Genomic DNA, 7,212 nt, shown 5'->3' with positions numbered 1-7,212 from the left:
GTGTAGTCTGATCCTGCAGTCATGTGTTACTCCGCTGCTCATTGTGGTTGGTCTTTTTTTTTTAGCTACATGAACTGTTGGGTTGTGTTCACTTTGGGTTATAGCTTCTGTTCAAGTCATTTCCAAAGATTTCCATGAAATCTTCATAGTGATTGGAGCTCTGTTATTTTCTGATAGAGAGCTCCAAATCCCCTGCAAACACATAAAGGAAAATGATAACATTCTGGCTAGCCCACCACTAGAGGGAGCTCAAAAGCCTACTGCATACTTTTTATACACCGCATGCAGTAAGCTCCTCAGCTCCCTCTAGTGGTAACTGCAGGTGGCTGTACAGATATAGAGTTAAATGGGTTCTCCGCTTTTGACAATACCTATAAGAAGAGCCCTTTGACAATAAGTAAATCACAAAGTGTCCCTCTGCTGGGACCCCCAGAGATCGGCAGTAATCTGGGGGGAAACATGGCAGTAAGTGTTCCGTTTCTCTGCAGCGCCACCACAGGAGAAATTAAGTATTACACAGTGTCCATTCATATCAATCTGTTGTCGGTGTAATGCGGGACAGGACAGGTCCTCCAGAGGGAGAGACGCTCTTTATAACCACTCTCCTCTTTGGCCAATAGATGAGAATCCTGAACAGAGGACCCCCCCTATATTAACTCAGAATTTCCTAATAGGGTGTAAGAAAATGGGTTTTCTAAACTGGACAACCTCTAGGGCTAAATAATATGAACTCCACCTAGGGTAAAAGAGAATTTGAAGTCCGTGCTCTGCCCTGAGGCATGATGGGAGTGGTGTTTAAAATATAAGAAAAGCAACTTTAAGAAACTATTTCATTAAAATGTTGACACCACCGCACTCTGACGGATTTACCGCAGCAGCGATGATATTATCAGTAGCATTTGGAACTGACCTTTTAATGCATCCAGGCAGACAAAGTGTTAAATCCAGGTTGGCTGGATCCTGCTGATCATGGCATTGATGTCCCCGCCGTATACTGCAAAAACGGTACTCACGACTGGCATCAGCTGACCACTATTCTGCCCTGTTACCATGGAAACACAAGGAATAAAAACCTTGAGTTTCTTTCGTCTGGTGCTTCAAGGAATGAATGGTTAATTAGGACTAGCGCAGGGATAATGGGAAATTAGATTACTCTGTCACCTCACGGAGCGCTTTGCAGCCAAGGTAAGGAAGAACACTCATTCCCGGAGTTTCTAGATCAAGGATATATAGATTATTTCATTTCATAAGGAATATTTCCACCCAGGGTCGGACTAAAATACTGCAAGCCTCCCAGAGGAGATGAAACGCAGGGCATGCCATCCAGCTATAAAGAACAGGTGTATGTCCCCTTTAATTGCTTGGTCACATGGGACCTGTTGTGGTTGGGTGCTATTATTATGTAAGGAGTGGGCCCGCCAATAAATCGGTCTTATTTATATCTTAAAAATCCCATGTTTTACCTTTCCTTTCATGCGGTTAGGTCAAACGTTATTGATTTCTATAAAAAAACAAGTAGGAGAAGTTAGCTACTTCCCCTTCATTGATGTCACGGCTGAACTGCCCTTCCCAGCTTTTTTCAGATTGTTACAATTTTTTTAAAGGATCTGTATGACATATCTCTAGTGAAAAAACCTACAGATACACCCAAGTGCAGTGAGCTCCCTCTAGTGGCAGATGCAGGCAGACAGAATTTTGTCATTTCGCTGGATGGTCATGTTGACTGGATGGTAAAGAAAGAATACATATTAACCCATAACAAATCATTCTATACCACCATGATAATAAATATCAATATTAACTCCTTCCTTCCCCTCTAGACCACCAGAAATAATAGGTATTATCTGATAAGTCTCTCTAGACCCCCAGGGATTTTACATTAATATGTGATACAGTATAGTTAGTATAATTGGGGATGAAGGAGAAAAGAAGAGAATCTAGCGTGAGTACACAGTGAGAATATAAGCACTGCTATTGGTTCACCAGACTCCTTCCTTTTGGGATAGGAAGTAGCTGCCTGTTAGCCACCATTGTCAGCCATATTAGATCTCATACTGCATGCCTGTCACCTGGTCCTCCTCCCCAACGTCAAACTGGGGTTTCTGGGTTTACCAGAGGAAATGGGTCTGAGTTGATAAGTAATAAGATAAGTAAGTAGATATAGGCGGTACTATGTATGTATGTATGTATGTATGTATGTATGTATGTATGTATGTATGTATGTATGTATGTAACACACTTATATTTAGCAAATGAGTGGCAAAATGACTAGAAAATATAGTCAAGACATTGACAAGGTTAGAAATAATGATTTTTATTTGAAATAATAATTTTCTCCTTCAAACTTTGCTTTCGTCTTGGAATGCTCCATTTGCAGCAATTACAGCATTGCGGACCTTTGCCCATATTAATCTTTTCCTTTTATTAGCCAGTCTCAGATATGGCTTTTTCTTTGCCACTCTGCCCTGAAGGCCAGCATCCCGGAGTCGCCTCTTCACTGTAGACGTTGACACTGGCGTTTTGCGGGTACTATTTAATGAAGCTGCAAGTTGAGGACCTGTGAGGCGTCTATTTCTCAAACTAAAGACTCTAATGTACTTGTCTTGTTGCTCAGTTGTGCAGCGGGGCCTATAACTTCTCTTTCTACTCTGGTTAGAGCCTGTTTGTGCTGTCCTCTGAAGGGAGTAGTACACACCGTTGTAGGAAATCTTCAGTTTCTTGGCAATTTCTCGCATGGAATAGCCTTCATTTCTAAGAACAAGAATAGACTGTCGAGTTTCACATGAAAGCTCTCTTTTTCTAGCCATTTTGAGAGTTTAATCGAACCCACAAATGTAATGCTCCGGATTCTCAACTAGCTCAAAGGAAGGTCAGTTTTATAGCTCCTCTAAACAGCAAAACTGTTTACAGCGGTGCTAACATAACTGCACAAGGGTTTTCAAGTGTTTTCTAATCATCCATTAGCCTTCTAACACAGTTAGCAAACACAATGTACCATAAGAACACTGGAGTGATGGTTGCTGGAAATGGGCCTATATACACCTATGTAGATATTGCATTAAAAACCAGACGTTTGCAGCTAGAATAGTCATTTAGCACATTAACAATGTATAGAGTGTATTTCTGATTAATTTAATGTTATCTTCATTGAAAAAAACTGCTTTTCTTTAAAAAATAAGGAAATTTCTAAGTGACCCTAAACTTTTGAATGGTAGTGTACACATATATATATATATATATATATACACAAAATTATTGTTGAATTCCGATACTCCACATATTTGGGTAATCTGGCACAATGGTGCCAGATTATAGGATTTTACTATATTATAAATGTTGTATAAAGTAATATATTCTATAGTGTATATAGAGTCTATACAGCATGTCATCATTACATACAGCGGCAGGTTAGGACTAGCTATAGGAAATCATGATAAACTTGTAACTCAGCAGGACAGAAATAGGGACTGCATTATAAATGATGTTCTTGTCCACGGCCAATGTCAGAAATTAGTTGGACACTTTACTATAACAGAACAGTAATTTGAGTTATGGCGGTCTAGTCAAAACACGGTAATGTTACTTCAAGGAGAAAGCGACTGCCATTTTAGGAGGTAAGAAACTTATTTCTGGAAGTTAACTGTTTCAGGGTTATTATAAAGAAAACTGACCCTACTATTTTTGTTGGTTTACTCCAAAAGACTTGGCGCTTATTTGCCCCCTACCACCTCATCTCTTGTAGCAAAGAAGAGCAGAGTGACACTTGGGCCAGATCCTGGGGTAGCACTGAGTAAGGGTATTTTTATGTAGCTGTTTGCTCTGTCTCAATATTTTTGGAAATCTGGTAACCATGTCTATAATGTTACTTAGGTCGCTCTTAAAGTATATGTGCACCTTTGTCAGGCTTCGTTCACATCTGCGTCAGGGCTCCGTTCTGGCGTTCCGTCTTAGCATTCCATCAGGACGGAACCCTGACTAAGACAAATGGAAACCATAGGTTTCCTTTTGCAACACCACTGATTTCAATGGTGACGGATCCGGTGCAAATGGTTTCCATTTGTCTCCGTTGTGCAAGGGTTCCGTCGTTTTAACGGAAGCAATGCCGTAGTCGACTAACCCTTGCGCAACTCAGACAAACGGAAACCATGTGCACCGGATCAATCACCATTGAAATCAATGGTGATGCAAACGGAAACCTATGGTTTCCGTTTGTTTTAGTCAGGGTTCCGTTCATGGGTTCACCTGACGTAAACCTCAGACAGAACGCCTGAAAAGGGCCCTGGCGCAGATGTGAACGAAGCCTCATTCTGCTGCTTTTATTTTCAACATCTGCTTTCTCTGAAATGGCTGCTTGTCGGGCTACAAATTCAGAGCTCAGTGGGTTGTCGGTGAAGCTGCACTGGAAGAAAATGCCGCTTAAAAAAGCTTTACAGCCCACAAAGCAAGGTAGATCAGACTGCACAGGGTTTGTTTGTAGTCTGTAACCATGGAGACACATAGGCTTTTTTAATCCAATACAAAACGGATCAGTCATATGTGTCATGACTTAAACAGAAACCAAAGCCCAAAGTGAATACAACCCAACAGTTCATGTAGCTAAAAATATTACCAACCTGTAAAAGGGGGCAATTGACTATCTGTATTATCTCCCTTTTCTCCGTTCCTCAACCGCAATGAGCAGTGGAGTTAAACATGACTGCAGTATCAGACTACACAGGGTTTGTTTGTAGTCTGTAACCATGGAGACACATAGGTTTGCAAAGGTTCTGTATACATAAAACAAGACTATCATTATTTTTTTATTTTAGATGCATTGGAGCAATAATAAATGGCTTTAAAAGTGTACATAGCCTTTAAAATGTTGATTTATTTTTTTACGGAGTTGTCAGGGCCCCTCCCTTACTGTTACTATCATTAAATAGACAAGAGAACCTGGAGGAAATCCCTTCATTTGTTTGCCAACAAGTCTTGGCTAGGCAACTTCTTCTCATGGGCGCTATAGCAGCTGCAATGGGTGCTGCTATGGTATATATGTATGTATAAATGTACGTAAGATCACTTTAAGAAAAAAATGGGTTTTAGTGATCAGTGTCAGATGAGCACCATAGCAGAGCACTGAAATCTACAGATGTGCCCAATACAGACAGGGACAGATATAAAGCGTCCAGTGGGACCCGGTGACCCGATGCCCTTCTGTTCTCAGAGCAGAAGGACTGGACAGGAGGTAGCGCTGGACTTCAGCAGGCACAGTCGCCCGCATTCTGCCGCTCTGTCACATCACATTAGTGCAGTCAAGCTTTTCCTCTATGAGAATTTTCACACCATAGAGTTGGCTTCTCTACTGATTTAATCACTGCCAGCTCTGGAGCAAGAAGAAGGGGATGATGGAATGAGAACTATCCGGAATATAGATATAGCGCACACACCGATCCATGGTGGCCCCGGGAAGGACCCATAGAGGGGAAGTCTTGGGAGGGGGGATCATGCCGGGATGTATTCACACTTACATAGCGGCCAACAGATTTTCCCCCACAATCTACAGAAAACGGAGACTTCGAACTAAAGTGTATGGCCGGCCGTTCTGCTCCACGGTGATAGCCCATGCGGTTCTTCTAGAGCAGGTCTGCTATTGGGATTAATGGACCCTGCTGTGGCTGGATCTGTTTGCAGACTGTTCTTGGTGGGGTAAGGGTACTGAATACCCCCTAGGTAGTGAAGGCCTAGGTGCAATTAAACCCTCTGGTCCTGAATTTTTTTTTTTTTTAAATCTGCTTTCCTCAGTGTTATTACCTCGATAATAAGAAATCCGATGGAGCATGCCACCATTTTTTTTCTCAAGCATCTGTGTAAATGTTGATTTTTTGTAAGGCAGTGGTGGCGGGTTGAATACTTTTGCACTGTAGATTGATGGATGTGTATAGATATGACCCCCTGCAAGAGCAGCTTCAACAATGGCGGACGCGGCGCGCTCATACCTTTCATGGATGGCCACTCGTTTGGCTGCGGACATGTAAGTGTAGACGTGGGTTTTTCCGGCGATATTCAAAAGTTTTGCCTACGCAGCGCCACATAGTGGACAAACCAAGTAATTCTATCTTTGCTAATTAAATGTTTGAGCGCTTATTCGTAGCTTTTTAATAGTGGATATGTCATTAAAGGTAAATCTATTTTACTGAGAGCAGTGTTGATATATGGAAGGCAGGCAAATATTGCCAATTATATAATGTTCCCATGTGTCTGCGCTTTGTACTGTCAACTTGGGAGCTCATGTATTAATTCTTTGATGTTCTCAATCTCATCTCTTGTGGTTTCCACAGCCGCCTTCCATCTCTCCCTTCGTCCTTTTATATAATCCTTCTTTTCCCTATCAGAAAGCCACAGACACCAGGCTCCTGCTGGGTTTATAGAATATATATTATTTCTTCTGGCTTCTAATTTAACCTTCTGCCCTGTAACTGCTACAGCCGCTCGCTGCAACCCACTGTGATCTCCTGAGGCTTGTCCGGACGCCGACTCCTTTTTCCCCAAATCGCTTGGACAAGTTCTACCAGATACAGTTTAATATGTTCCTGTCCTTGGATTTTCATCGGTAAATGTGACATGACTGAGGCGGATGAACATTAAAGAGAAAATCATTAGAGAAAACCATTAAGTTTATGGGGATAGTTGCGGAATGATTGGGTTCATGTGAATAATTTCAATATAGAATCAAAAGAAATGTGTTGCTGACACCTGGTGGATATGTCAGGAATACATTTCACATGGAAAAAAAAATGCATGATATTACTTATCCTGTACAGATGATGAGTTACATCCTGTATTATACTCCAGAGCTGCACTCACTATTCTGCTGGTGGAGACACTGTGTGCATACATTATTTATCCTGTACTGATCCTGAGTTACATCCTGTATTATACTCCAGAGCTGCACTCACTATTCTGCTGGTGGAGACACTGTGTGCATACATTATTTATCCTGTACTGATCCTGAGTTACATCCTGTATTATACTCCAGAGCTGCACTCACTATTCTGCTGGTGTAGTCGCTGTGTACATACATTACATTACTTATCCTGTACTGATCCAGAGTTACATCCTGTATTATACTCCACAGCTGCACTCACTATTCTGCTGGTGGAGTCACTGTGTGCATACATTATTTATCCTGTACTGATCCTGAGTTACATCCTGTATTATACTCCAGAGCTGCAC

At 41.6% G+C, this 7,212-nt stretch overlaps 1 protein-coding gene across 1 annotated transcript in view; it reads left to right on the top strand.

The window, feature by feature from the left end:
* Positions 1-1,099: 1,099 nt before the first annotated feature.
* The window catches only part of LOC142658191 (mitogen-activated protein kinase 12-like), a 34,939-nt gene continuing 28,826 nt past the window's right edge, over positions 1,100-7,212 (top strand). The window contains exon 1 of the mRNA XM_075834053.1: positions 1,100-1,185. The gene's annotated coding sequence lies outside the window, so the exon portion shown is untranslated. The remainder of the gene's footprint in view (positions 1,186-7,212) is intronic.

This window comes from Rhinoderma darwinii, chromosome 7 (assembly GCF_050947455.1).
Source record: "Rhinoderma darwinii isolate aRhiDar2 chromosome 7, aRhiDar2.hap1, whole genome shotgun sequence".
In the NCBI taxonomy this organism is placed as follows: domain Eukaryota; kingdom Metazoa; phylum Chordata; class Amphibia; order Anura; family Rhinodermatidae; genus Rhinoderma; species Rhinoderma darwinii.
This window is presented reverse-complemented; position numbering and strand designations above follow the sequence as displayed.